Source organism: Ictidomys tridecemlineatus, chromosome 4 (genome assembly GCF_052094955.1).
Source record: "Ictidomys tridecemlineatus isolate mIctTri1 chromosome 4, mIctTri1.hap1, whole genome shotgun sequence".
In the NCBI taxonomy this organism is placed as follows: domain Eukaryota; kingdom Metazoa; phylum Chordata; class Mammalia; order Rodentia; family Sciuridae; genus Ictidomys; species Ictidomys tridecemlineatus.
In genome coordinates this window covers 140,108,576-140,122,994 of record NC_135480.1, presented here as the reverse complement: position 1 = coordinate 140,122,994, position 14,419 = coordinate 140,108,576, and the positions used below count along the sequence as shown (strand labels likewise).

At 42.7% G+C, this 14,419-nt stretch overlaps 1 protein-coding gene across 8 annotated transcripts in view; it reads right to left on the bottom strand.

Moving 5' to 3' along the window:
* The window catches only part of Cemip2 (cell migration inducing hyaluronidase 2), a 76,650-nt gene extending 71,480 nt beyond the window's left edge, over nt 1-5,170 (bottom strand). For 3 of the 8 annotated variants that reach the window (XM_040285673.2, XM_021725623.3, XM_021725624.3), the window contains exons 1-2: nt 3,984-4,545; nt 3,145-3,326 (exon numbers count right to left, since the gene is read on the bottom strand). The gene's annotated coding sequence lies outside the window, so the exon portion shown is untranslated. Of the gene's footprint in view, nt 1-3,144; nt 3,327-3,983; nt 4,548-5,101 lie in introns of those variants that run through there. The other 5 variants (XM_040285674.2, XM_021725625.3, XM_005324100.4 and 2 more) reach the window with 3 other exon arrangements.
* Between the last annotated feature and the right edge of the window lie 9,249 nt (nt 5,171-14,419).

The window sequence follows — 14,419 nt, the reverse complement described above, 5'->3', positions numbered from 1 at the left end:
CCCAAAGCAAATAAAGGAAAAACAAAAGAACATACAAACTATTTCTAGTATGCTTTTATCCTGTGATTCACAACACAAATCTGAACAATGTTTCCAGGAACTTGCTGCTTTGAAAAAAATGTTCACTTCTACAATATTTTAAACTTGGTCCTGTTTTTAGAAAATGCAAGTAAAGCTAACATTATTCTTACACTTTGTTCCCTATTTGACAGAAATTTATTACAAGTAACATCACCCCACAATGATCACCATATTATGTGTAAGAACTATGAAATGAAGAGATACAGGGTCTGTCTTTAACTTGTATGCAATGGTTTTCTATGCTCAAATGCATACTATTTGACCATAAAAACATTCAAATAACTATATTGTTAAACAAAGCCAAACTGGAATAAATGAGAATATATGGTGAGGGGGGTGTTGTCTGGAAATAAGAGACAAAGGAGGTCTTGTCCCTGCTTAGTCATTAAATTACTATGTGACCTTACCTAATTAGTAAGCCTCTCTGGGTCTCAACTTCCTTGTTTTAATATTATTTTTAAGATCCCCTGGAACTATACTAGGATTCAGCATATGTAGCACTGTCCAGAAAAAAAATTTACATTCATATCATCTCCTTTCTTCAAAAAAGTCACATTTAATTCAATAGCTTTAAATATCTGAGTTTGGATTTCTATCAAAGGCAATTTATTAAAATGTCAGATGAGCTTAATTCTATTTCAAGTAGAGAACTAAAGCAAGTATTGCTTACAGATTCAAATTTCACCTAGACAGCAGCTGCTGCTATTGAGAGAAGAGCCTCTAACAATCTAGTTGGAAATTATAACTCTTTTCAAATGGAGAAAACTAGTCAGGTGATTTTCATGGTCTCAAAAATACAGAGCTTTTCTTGCTTTCTTTTCTTTTCCTCTTTTCTTTCCCATATTCATCTTGTAGGATAGAGGGAAGTAAAGGCCAGCTTAGCTTGGGAGGCAGGGTGATATGTGTATGTTATAGGACAAATCTTTCTCCATGGTTGCACTGTACCAGAAAGCTCATCCTTCTAATTAATGCTCACAATCCAAATGAAACCAGAGAATTTCCTGTGTCTGGGATGAGAAGAAGCCTGTCTAGGTGAGGAATACCATTTAACAATAGCTAGAACCTAAAACAAAGACTTGCTCCCCAGAGGGGGTTCAAAAGTGTCTGGAAGAAGCCAATAAATCAGAAATCTCTGATTAATACAAGTTCAAGCTATGATTTATAACTAATGATAGCTTTTAAAACACACACATATTTAAAGTCCCTTTGGATAACACATAGCACTAGCTTAGGTAGTTTTTTATCATATACATAGCAAACTTAATCCAATTTAATCCTCAGAACATTCCATAAAGCATTTGAAAACTCACTTTACAGATGAAGAAAAATCAGAGGATTTTCCCAGTAGCAAATAGTTGGTTAGCAACTGTACAAACTTTTCAAGCCCCTCAATATTTACATTCTAAAATGGCACCCTGATACCAGTTTTCAGTCCCATTTATTTTTTTCTGATTTAATAAATTTTATTTTTCAAAAAACTGCAACACAACCCCATTCCCAATCAGTTCCTTCTCTGGCTTCTTAAAAAATGTGCATAATGAGCTGGGTGTGGTGGTGCCCGCCTATAATCCCAGCAACTCAGGAGGCTATGTCTTATTCATCTTGGTAGCTGGAGACCACCACATGGGGTAACTTGGTACCATGTGGTCTCCACAACAGCTGCCACTCCACCGGTGTCCCTCTGTTGCTCCACTTTGCTCCATGAAGCAGGTGCTGAGACTCCTTCCAGAGAAGTCTATTGTAATTCATGGCCTAATTACAATAGGTAATTAATAATTGTTAGTTAAATGAATGGACAGTGGCTGAGTAGATGGAGGATATGAGACCCAAATGTTTTAAAACACTTTATAATGGAGATATTTACATGCAGCATTTCAAATATGAGTCTCAAGCTGTAAATTTGAAAGCAATGATAAAGTTTTCTCATTCTGAAACATGATTCATCTTTCTAAATTTCAAAAACTTACGCAGAGGCACATAGCTAGAAAGGAGTACCCTTTCAACTTCAAAAATAGCCCACAAGATTACTTTACCCCCACTTGTCTTCTCATTTTCTAGGTAGCTGTTTGAGGACAGACTTGATTAATTCTACCAGAATGTGACTAGTAAATGGTTGCACGGTTCAGGTTTCCTGTTGTGACTGTGACTTTGACACTTCTGAAATTCACCAGTTAAGTTAGATCAAGGAAGGAGACTTTACTCAATTAACCACAACACAGAAACTTTACACAAGCAACATGTAAGAATTTACAGATGCTACTTCCTGTATATACACATGTGCATGTGCATGCACAGACATGCATGCACAGACATACACACACACACACCCAGTCCTCACCTTACTCTCTTATCCACAGACTAATAAAATCGAACAGCGGAAGACTCAGGGTTCAATCCTAACCTTAGTTTTCTGATCATGTAAGTACACATAGATCAGAAAAATATAGCACAACGTAGACTGAATGGAAAGCCAGAAAACAGATTCCAAGTTCCAAACTGTCCAGTTCCTCTAGTGCGGACACACAGAAAGCTGAGAGGAGTCATTTCAGCAATAGGATAAAGCACCAAAAAGGGTCACCCAATGTTTACTAAGTAGAGGACGTACTTATGCACCTTCTTCTGCTTTGATCATAAACACAAACTCAGAAGAACCCTTTGAATAGGTAATGGGGCATCCAACCAGAGCATGATGCCCAACTACAAAAAGAGCAAGCTTTCTTCAACTGTCAAACCAAGAACTCTGTTCTACCCAACCAAGGAACTAAAAAGCTATTTTATATGTATTTGATTTTAGCAGTCATTTCCTGGGAAGCCAGCTCAGAAGAAGCCTTTCCCCCTTTTTATCAATTTTTCTCACTTTTCCCTGGAAGGAGCTCACATCTGCACACCCTCAACACATGCAAATGGGCAGGATGGCATTTTGTTGTCACACTGGCACAAAGGGAATGAAGTTAAGGTAGTGAGAGGCTCATGAGCAGAATTAAAGTTCTTAAATTATTGGGCACTCTCTTTATCCTCAACTGCTGATGAAAGGAGACATATATCAAAGTCTGTTTTCCTAACCTTATGTGGAGAATTTAAGTGAGTTGTTTCCGCTCCAGGGAGAGGTCTGGTGACACACATCAACCCTCAGCAGAGAGCATCCAGGGAAGTCAGGACCTTGGATTTATTGCTGAAAAGTGCAGTGACTGCAGCACCTCGGGTCCTCAAGGAAAGAGCTCCTCCTTTGCCAGGATCTCCCAACTCTGCAGAGAAAAGCTCAGAGTGGGGTCCAGTGCTAAAACTATTCCCCAGCTTTAACGTTTCATGCTATTTAAAAGCCTCATCTTACCCTAAGTAACACAAAGTGAAGTGGGGGATGGAGGACCCACCAACCCAGGGGTACAGTAAGGAGACAAAGATCTCCCCCCGCCCCCGCAAACACACAAGCGCGCGCGCACCGAAGCTAAAACTCTACAATGCACATTCCATCAACCTTTCACTGTAGTCGGCTTCCTGTGGGGTTTAATCCCAGCCCTCTACAGAAAGTTTAAGGCTGTTCACACAGACTTTCAAAGATCCATTGTTCCGGTCCCCGTAAACGTAGTGAGAAAACACAGGGAAAGAAAGAAATCAAGACACGGTTCCCAAGGACCCTTTCTTACTGAAAGAACTGACTCTAGAGGAGTCTGGTTACTTCTAATCCAAAGAGACTGGGGAAAGGAGGAGAGCGGGAGAGGGAAGGAGGGTGCTGCGTGGAGCAGCAGAATATTTTTCATTTCGGCAGAAATGCCCAGCGCTAAAGCGGGCCAGGCCTCCAGGGACCGGGAAGGTGCGCAAGACCCGGGTCTGCGCCCTCGCCATGGACTCCTAGGATAGCAAAGGAGGCGGGGCAGGGGGCCGGCGAAACCAACGCTCCTTACCTTCCCCTCCCCCGCCTAGCGTCGGTTAACTCAGGTGCCTACGCAATGATCCACAGAGACTGAGCGGAGCTCCTGGCGTCGCCCGGTCCGGATCTCCTCTCCATGGCCATGGAGCCCCTCCAGCCCCAGTGTCCGCCGCTGCTGCTGCTGCTTTTACGCAACTATAACCGCAGCCTCTGCTTGAAGGTGAAACACTCTCCTCCCGGGAGTGACGCGCACTTCCCTCTGCCTCGGCCTCCGCCTCCACCTCCTCCAGCCCGGAGCCCCGGCGGCAGGGGCCTCGGCTTGCGCTCTCCCGGAGCAAACGCTCGGCTCTCTCCTTTCCCTCCCCTCCGGGAGGAAGAGGAGGAGAATCGCGACCCGGACGGCGCCGGCCCGAGTGTCCCCGAAACAATAGGGGAAGAGACGGTGGCGCGAAGCAGAGCGCGTCCCAGGAGTCGCGCTTGTCCCTGGTCGGCGGGCGCCACGGCTCACTAGGGTCGCGCTCAGCCTCCGCCGGCCAGACAAGCGGCCCGGCTCTGGTGGGTGGAGGGCTGCGGATTGGGCGGGCGGGCGGACTGGAGGGCCAGAACGAGAGAGGCGGAGAGAGAGGAGGAGCCTGTGGCGGGAGGAGGCGGCAGCCTTGCAGAACTCCTCCCGCCGCCACCGAGGGCCGAGAGCTGTAGACTCTCCCGACTCAGCGCCTCTCGCTGCCGCGAGCCGGAACAGCGCCCTGGCTCGCCGCGGACCGGACAGAGCCCCCTACAGCGTCCCGTGCGGTGCCTTTCAGGCTCCTACCTGTGCTGGTAGCGCGCACCTGGCCTGGTCAAACCTGAACCCACGCCCCACTTGACTTCAGCTGAGCTTCGTACTGCTCCGCTGTCGCCTGCGGCGGAACCTGTACCTGTGTCTCCCATCACGCCCAACTGAGCCCCCAGTCACCTCCGGCTGAATCTGAAGACGCTGCGCCCCCACACGCCGTGGTCGAACATGACCTTTATACCCTATGGCTGAGGTGGACACCACTTTTTCAGCGATCCCTGCTGAGACTTACTCGGCGTCCCAGCATTCCCAAAGGAACTTTCAAACTCCCACAAAATTTTCTGTGCATAAAGTCACCGTAACACGGCTGCCCCCACCTGGCCAACCAGGGGTGCGAGGTTCTTGGTCCTCTCTGAAGAATCAGACTGCTGGGACAATAATAGTTCCTCTGGTAGCTTGTAGCACTCCCAGCGTCCGACTCTCAGGCCAGAATAAATATACCTACATCTCCCCACGCCCCCTGCCCGCGCCACTCTGCAGTAGCTGCCTCTTATGGGGGGCGGGGCGGGGACGCTGAAAGCCACTCCCCGCCCACCCCACTGGGAAAGTTCTTCTCTATGGACACCCGCACTAGGTGTGGAGGGACCTCGCCCCCCTCGCGGAAGCTGCTTTCACTCTGAAAAGCGTTGGCTCAAGCCGAGGGTGCGGCCGGGCTCGATCCATCATCCGTCAGAGATCCCGAGCTAATGACAGCTACAGAACTGCCAAATTCCGGCCGTCGTCATTTTCTATTTCATTAGGAATTGTAAATCTTCCCTCTAGGGAACACTTTCAGTGAATACTGTACAGAGAGGATTGTTCACTTTTCAGGGATGCTCTTTTTTTGTTTGTTTACCCCACCCTCCCAATAAAAATTCAGTCATGGAACCGTGTGACACACCCAGCAAGCAGGAAGGGGAATCCCCTATTTCGAGGGTTTCAGTTCAGGGATTTGTAGAAGGAATCAGTATTTCCAAATCTTGGCTGATGAAAAGAATCCTGAGACACTTTGGGGGGAAAATGTATTCCTAGACATCGCCCAATCTATTGAATCAGGAAAATGTAAATTTGGGGAACTGTGCTAGAATGTGTCCACAATTAAAACCTTGGAAAGATGCTCCAAACAGGACTCCATCTACTACTGGGACTTTATAGAACAGGTACCCGACTCCCTTTGGAACCACTATCCCTTCTGGGAGAGAGAGTAAAGAAAAATCCTTAAAATAGGGCAGATGGCTTTTAATGACAAGCCAGAAGGGGCAAAGGACTACTTTACTGATCCCAAAGTGAACTGCTTAGAACTATGCCTTTAAAAGATAGCACAGATGCTGAGGATGTAACAAGGCCCTGGGTTTGATCACCAGCACCCCACCACACACACACAATGGGCAGAAATTGTCAACTACCCTATGTAGTTGTCTGAAAAATGCTCCCTCCCCCAAGATAGCAGATTCCAATCTCTGGAACCTATAAATGTTAACCTGGTAATAAAAATAGAGTCTAGGCCCATGTGATTGAAGTAAGGGTCTTGAGTTACGGAAATTATTCTGGGTTATCAGGGTGGGCCCTAACTGCAACCACAAAAACTCTTACAAGGGGAAAGCTGGAAATCTAACACAGAGATGAAGAGAAAGTAATGTGACTATGGAAGCAGAGATTGTAATGCTGTGGCCACCAGGCAAGAAAGCAAGCAGCCACCAGAAGCTGGAACAGGAAAGACAGGGATCCCCTCTAGAGCCTTGACTTAAACATGTGCAGCAACTGTGTTTAGTTGTCTGGCCAAATAATGTGAAAATAAATTTCTATGGTTTTTTGATCCACTCAGTTTTGGCATTGGGATACTGAAGCCATAAGAAATTTACATTCACTGAATCCTTTACTGTGCCAGATTAATACAAAACTGCCCCACAGCCCCAGCCCATTTTTATATTTTATTTAGAGAAAGAGTCTCACTGAATTGCTTAGGGCCTGGCTGAGTTGCCCAGGCTGACTGAATTCATGATCCTCCTTCCTCAGCCTCCTGAGCCACTGGGATTACAGGCATGGGCCACCATGCCTGGCGAAACGGCACCCAGCAACTAGACTTTGTGGTGCATATCTGATATTCCAGCTACTCAGGAGCCTGACCAGGAGGCCAGCCTGGGCAACTTAGCAAGGCCCTGTCTCAAAGTAAAAATCAAAAAGTGGGTGGGGTATAACTCAGTGGGAGAGCACTTGCCTGCATCAGTGAGGCCCTGGGTTCAATCCCCAGCAGCAGGAGGAGGAGGAAAGAAAAGGAAGAAGAAGAAGCAGCAGCAACAGCAACCTGGAGTGATGGCACAAGCCTGTAATCCCAGCGACTCAGGAGACTGAGGCAGGAGGGTCATGAGTTCAAAGCCAGCCTCAGCAAAATTGAGGCACTAAGCAATTGAGTAAGATGCTGTCTCTAAATAAAATACAATAGGGCTAGGGATGTGGCTCAATGGTCAGTGCCCCTGAGTTCAATCCTTGGCAACGCCCCTCAAAAAAAAAAAAAAAAAAAAAAAAAAAAAAAAAAAAAAAAAAAAAACCACCAGGCACTTTGTCTTGAGTTAGGATTAGGATATGTAATTAAACCCTCCCAAAGGTTATTATTTCAATTTTGGAGGTGGGACCCTGACTCTGAAAGCTTTAGGATCGTGCCCAGGCTACAAGGCAAGAGCCTATTAAAATCAAGTCTACCAAATAATCAAATGTTAAAAGTAAAAATTACAAAATAATAGAAATAATTCTGGTAAAAGTTTTGATTGTAAAGAAGTTTACTTCCACAATATATATCAATAGGCCGAACCAAGGGAGATAGGTGCTAAGATTGGGAAAAAATGAGCTCAAGGATGGGAGTGCAGGGCTTGGAATAGCTTACAGGCCAACTCTCTGTAACTTTTGCTCAATTTTCATGGGAATCTATAACTACTCGAAAAACTAAAGTATATTAACAAAAAGGGGATGGTGACTATATGACTTACCTTTGAGAATTTTACCAACTTTTGTTCTTAGATATTTTTCTAGAAGTTGAAAAATCAAAGGAAACCAATGTGAAAGGAAGTTACAAAGGAATCAGAGAGGACACAGACTTCTCTTCACTGGAATTGATGTCATAGATTAAGTCCCCAGGGAAGCAGGCTTTGAGACAGAGTGGCAGGATGTTCATTAAGGAATACCCATGGGGTCAGCAGCTGTGGCGGGAGGGGCAGGAAGCAGGATGGGACAGAAGGAGAAGTTGAGCTGCAGTGTGCACCCAACCACCTCCCCAACCCCAGTGGCGGCTCTGGACCTCACATGGTCCATCAGAATATTGGGCCTGTATAACTGGACCTTTAGATACCCCCCTCACCCCGAATCAGTCGCTATATGTGGTCCATCCTGGGAAGGGACTTAACCTTGGACAGAAGAGGTCCCTCACCCCAAGATAGGCATCAGTCCTTCTTTGCAGGCAGATCTAGGTGGTACATTTCTGTGTCACAAGCTTCCTTGGTATGAGACATCCTCACCATTATGCTGTTTCTCTGAGTGAGAGAAAGCTTCTGGAGAGTGGGATACTCGAAGTATTCATTTTTCTCCTGGTCATGACTGTGCATTCGTCTTGAGGGAGGATAGCTCATTGGCTGAGAGTGGTGACCGTTAAGTCACATTGCCTGGGTTAGAACCAGGTTCCACAGCTAACTAGTCTTACTTTGGACAAGATCCCCAGCCTCCCTGTGCCTCCATATTCTCACTTTTTAAAAGGAAAAATAAGAGACCGGGGTTGTGGCTTAGTGGTAGAGCGCTTGCCTAGCATGCGTGAGGCACTGGGTTCGATCCCTGACACCATATACAAATAAAATAAAGGTATTGTGTCCATCTACAACTAAAAAGATATTTAACAGGAAAAATAATAGTACCTAGTCCATGGAGATATTATGAGAATTAAACATGACCATGTTAAAATGGGGTTAGTACTCATCAAACTGTACTATTGGTGCTTTTGATGGTCTCTTCTTTAGTGACCCTCATGAGTGGGCTAATTTTGAGTTTAAATCAGCTTATATTCAATGACTTCTAGAGGGGGATAGGAGACTAATTGTCCTTGGGATGCAGGCCATAGGTGAAAGACATAAAATAAATACAGTAAGTAACAGAATCTAGAATTTTCTAATATTGAGAAACAGCAGCCACCCTCCAAACATACCTTGTTCTTTCATGAACAGCCCCCCAACACCCACACACACAGAGATACTTCTATCTTTCTAAAATTCCAGTCTTCCCCTTCCCACAACCCCTGTGACCCCTGACCTTCACCAATTTTGCCCTTTTCCTGAAGACTATAGCAAATGTCATCTCTGTGAGACACACCAGGGTCAGCCATGGCCTGCCCTCAGCACCAATGGCTCTGTACACACATTGTCTACAACCCTAACCCTGCTGCTCTGAGACTATTTAAGAAGTCTTATCCCGGGGTCCCATCCTGCTTGCTCCCATAATTGGTAGACTGGATACCCCAAGATTCAGAGGTTCAAAATGGAATCTTATTTATGTTTAAATCCTCAGGGCCCAGCACAGTGTTTGCTCTTTTGCTAAGATGAAAAAGGAGTTGGCCAAGCCCTCTGGGAGAGGGGAGAGAACCAAACACCATGGCATGGAAAAGTGTATGCACTTATGGGCTCAGCACCTCCTGTGTCTCCACTTGCTCTGCATTTTCCAGCTCTAATCCCTTTGAAGAGAGAAACTCCTCTCTCCCACTCTTCTCTCTTCTCTTTCCCCCCAGGCTGTCATAAATTAATTCCTTCAAACAGTCTTTCATTCTATGGGGGTCAGAATGGATCATTTTTAAAATCATGTTCTGCTCATACTCGTTCCTGTTACACCCGGTACATGGGTGTGGAAATGATTCTCAGGTGACTAATGCCTCACTAGGAAGCAGTTGGTATGGTGTTTGCCATCTTCACTTTAATTAAGAGTCTTAGAAGAATTTTCCCCCCATCTGCTCAATGCAATAACATTACCAAATGTTAGTGTGACCTTTCTCTTCTGAGGTACAGCTGCACATCTACAGACCATCTTTTCTTTCTTCATTTCCTTCCATCCAAACAACCTTATTCTCACACTTCATCAGCTCATTATGAAGGCTGCTTGTTTCCTGTTGAACTCTCTGGACACTTGTGTTAAATGATGTTGTAAGCAATTCTGATATAGATAAAACTCTGACAACCTTTTCAGAGAAATGAAAAACATTTATGTGTTATGTTTTAAGTCTTTAAATTCTATCAGGTTGATTGGAATAAACCTCTTTTCTCTTTCTCACTCAAAAACATGACTTCTTACTCAAAAAAAAGGGGAGAGGGGGAATCTCCCATCTAACATCTTTAAAATTCATACAAAATCCTTTTAAGTTAGATACTCTTGGTATTTTTTTCTATTTCAAAGGCCTACACAGACAGCTTTACCTAGGTGATATTGCTTTGCTGCCAGAACTCAGACCTAAGAATTAGAAAGGGCATCTCCCCAGTTCTCATTTTTTTAATATTTATTTTTTAGTTTTAGGTAGACTCAATGTCTTTTATTTTTATTTTTATGTGGTGCTGAGGATCCAACCCAGTACCTCTTGCATGCTAGGTGAGCACTCCACCATTGAGCCACAACCCCAGCCCTCCCCAGTTCTCATTTCACAATTGAGAATGGAAATGAGTTGTCTGAGGTCACTCAGATAGAATGCAATTGTTTCTGTAACTTATTTTGGATTAAGATTTTCTGATAACATGTCTAAAATAAATGCAGTATCGCTACTAATATCTTATAATTGCTCTATGAGGATTACATGACGTACACTGAAAACACACACAAGAAATGTAACATCTTTTCATTATATTTGCATGTGGATATGTACTGAGAGATTTTTAATAATGAATTTGTGTAAGAATGGAGAACACTTGCTATGTATGTGCTATGGTTTCAATGTGTCCCCCAAACGTTCACATTCTGGAAACTTGGTCCCCAGTGCAGCAATATGAGAAGGTGATTAGGTCATTGGGTTGCTGCCCTCAGAAGGAACTAATCTGCTCTCTAGGGACCCCAGTTAGTTACTGGGAGAGGAGGTTGCAAAAGCAAGACTGGCCTCTCCCCAGTTTCTGGCTTTCCATCTCACCATAACTCCCTACATGACATATTCCATGAGGCCCTTGCTGGAGACCAAACTGATAGGAATACCCACTCTTGGAGGTTTAGTTTCCCAAATTGTGAGTTAAATAAATCTCTTTTATTTATAAAGTACCCAGGTGTTTTGTTACAGCAACAGAAAATGGAGTAATACAGTATATAAATTTTAATTTGAAATAATATGAATATCCTGAAATCATATATTGTCTTCTAAGTTTTAACCCTTCCTTCCTGTTCCTTCTTCCAGACAATCAGTTGTGGATGGACCTTTATTTATTTGTATGTGGTGCTGAGAATCGAACCCAGTGCCTCACACATGCTAGGCAAGCACGTTACCACTGAGCCACAACCACAGCCCCAGACAATCAGTTAAAAAAAAAAAAAGGATTTTACCTAAAAGGTTAAGAATCCTGTGTACTCCTTATAGGCCCAAAATTAGTAAGGAAAAGCAAGATTACAGTATCTGATCTGCTTACATGCAAAGCCATCAAAATTCCTCTAACGTATATTGCTTAAAATCTCTCTGCATTTTCTAGATTATTAAAAACTTAAAGTAAAAGAAAAAAAATTCCTGCAAAAGAGCACTTTGGAAAACTTGAGTTCACCTTGGTTTGAAAATCTACACTTTAACAACTTCCCAAAAGTTATCATCACTCCAGCTGAACTCCACAAATCTTTTTTTATTTACACTTCTGCATTACTCTAAAGAAATGACCATGAAAGTATCTTTAAAGATAGTCAAGATTATTGATTACTATGTGTGCATATGTTGATTGATTTGATTATGGTAATCATTATGCAACATATATACATATCAAATCATCACAGGACATACCTTGCACATGTACAATTTTTATTTGCAAATTATACCTCAGTAAAGCAGCAAAAAGGTTATTTGAATTAATATTAATAAGCTAACAAATGCCATAAAGTATTGCCTGTTTCTAAGAAGATAAAAAATGCCAGTCTTGACAAAAGTAGGTAAATCTGATTTTATATTCCATTTGGATGTAAGAATTTACCACATGATTAAGTTTAAAGCATTATTTTCAGAAAACTACTGTTAAAATGTACATGGTGCTTTAAAAGGAAGCAAAGTATTTCAATCCCTTCACTGGTTAGCATGGGGTCTTTTGTAGATGAGCTAAACATTGTTTAGAAATCTCAGAAATCTCAGTTATTTCCTCAACAATGATTTATTTTTGGCCTTTATGCAAACACTGATAGATTCTGAGAGTGAATCAGACAGCAAAGCCCTCGCCACTTAAGTAGGGGTTCCTCCCCTAAGAAAACTGGGCGGGGGTGTTGCTCAGTGGTAGAGGGCTTGCCTAGCATGAAGGAAACTGAGTTGAATCCACAGTACTGTAAAAAGAGAAAACCAAAAATGATAATGCAGATGGTGATAAACTCTCTAATGGAAAACAAAATTAGGAGTAAGGATTGAGACAGAAGTTGCATTGATGGAGGTTGGGAGTATAACTGGGTGGTAGAGACATGTTTAGCATGCATGAGATCCTGGGTTCAATCTCCTCAGCACTGGGAGAAAAAAAAAAAAAAGGTTACACTGATGGCCTTCAATAAACCATACTTCCTGACGTTTTCTATATTGACTCTGGACTTGGCCATGTGACTTGCTTTGGTCTGTGCAACAACAGAATGTTTAAGCAGAGGCTTCAGAAGCACATGGATGAGGAAGTAGGGTACATAGGATAAGGGGTATTTAAGATAATGTGGGACATCATTACCCTAGGTACATGTATGGCTGTGCATGTGGTGTGACGCTACATTGTGAGCAGCCAGAGAAATGAAAAGTTGTGCTGCAATTGTGTACAGTGAATCAAAATGCATCCTACTGTCACATATACCTAATTAGAATTAATTAAATAATTAATTAAAAAATTTTTTAAAGGTAAAATTTAAAAAATTTTAAAAAGGTGGTCAAGGACTACCTCTCCAAAGAAGTGAAAGTCAGCTAAAATCAGAAGGAAGTTAATCCTCAGAACAGAAATTTGAGAAGCAAGATGAGTTATGTTGGTTGAAAAGGATCAGAGCCAGTTAAGGCCTGAAGACCAGGGAATCCTGACTTGAAGCCTTGTGGACTCTGGAGAGGCCAAGGGCAAACTTTTTGCATAATTTCTTCTTGGACTGACCTCACCCAGATTCCCCAATAAATCAAAAGTAGACATGAAGGTCCACTAATTTTCTGGACAACCTCCTCACTTTATATAGAAATACAGAAATATTGCTCAGTTGAAAATCAGAAACAGTTTTAAGAAAGCCAAGCAACTTTCATTCTTACATTGTTGGAGGCCTGAGCTGCCATATAAAACCTAGATATTCTGCTGTAAAGACTTCCTGGATAGAGAGTTATGCCTTCACCTTTTCACTCTACTGAGAGGACATGTATGAGAAATGAAGACCAGAAATATCAGAGAGAGAAGGCCCAGCCATCTCAATATCCCAGTGAGGTTAACCTATCTACCCACCAAATATATGCAGCCATTAGAATGACCACTGAAGAATAGCAGAGGACATGCCTCACTGAACCCAAGTCAGATTTCAGAATCGTGAGCAAATAAAGTAGTTGTCATTCTAGGCCACAAAATTTGAGGTGGTTGTTATGCAGCACTTAAAAATCTTCAACCTGTCAGGCACAGTGGCACACACCAGTAATTTCAGCAACTCAGGATGGTGAGGAAGGAGGATTGCAAGTTCCAGGGCAGCCTGAGCACTTAGCAAGACCCTGTCTCAGAATAAAATAAAAGGGGTTGGGGATGTCACTGAGTGCTGCTTAGCATTTGTGAGTTTCTTGGTTCAATTTCCAGGATTGAAAAAAAAATTTTTTTTTCTTAGAAAGAGAAAACAAAAACAAAAACCCTCAACCAGTGGTTTTTAAATGGAGGTAATTTTTTTCTCTAGAGGATATTTGGCAATGTCTGGATATCTGGAGGAAATTTGATTGTCACACTCAAGTGTGGGAGGGTATGGGTACTTCTGACATTTAATGAATAAAGGCCAGGCATGATGCTAAATATCCTGCAATGTACTGGACAAAGAACTATCCACCCAAGATAAGAGCACCAAGGTTAAGAGATTCTGACATAAACAAAGGACACAGGAATTTATGATTTGGACAGGTAATTGTTCAAACAGTCTTCCATAGAGCCAATGCCAATATCATAATTCCCAAAAGTAATATATGAAAATATCTATTTTCCTATTCCCTCACCAGCAGTATATGTCAGAAGACACATAGAAATATAGAAATAAGTACAGACATACATAGATTCACAGATTTATATTTGCCATAGGAAAAAGTGATAGCATCACTTCAACAGAGTTCTCCAATAATAATCGAGAGTGTCTGTTTGCATATTCAAGAGACGTTTGTAGTTTTTTTTTTATGGTGATCTGTTCATTCATATCCTTTGCTCTTTTTTTTTAATGTGGCTATTTTTCTTTTTCTTATTGATGTAAACACTTCCTATGTATTAAGGAAATTACCC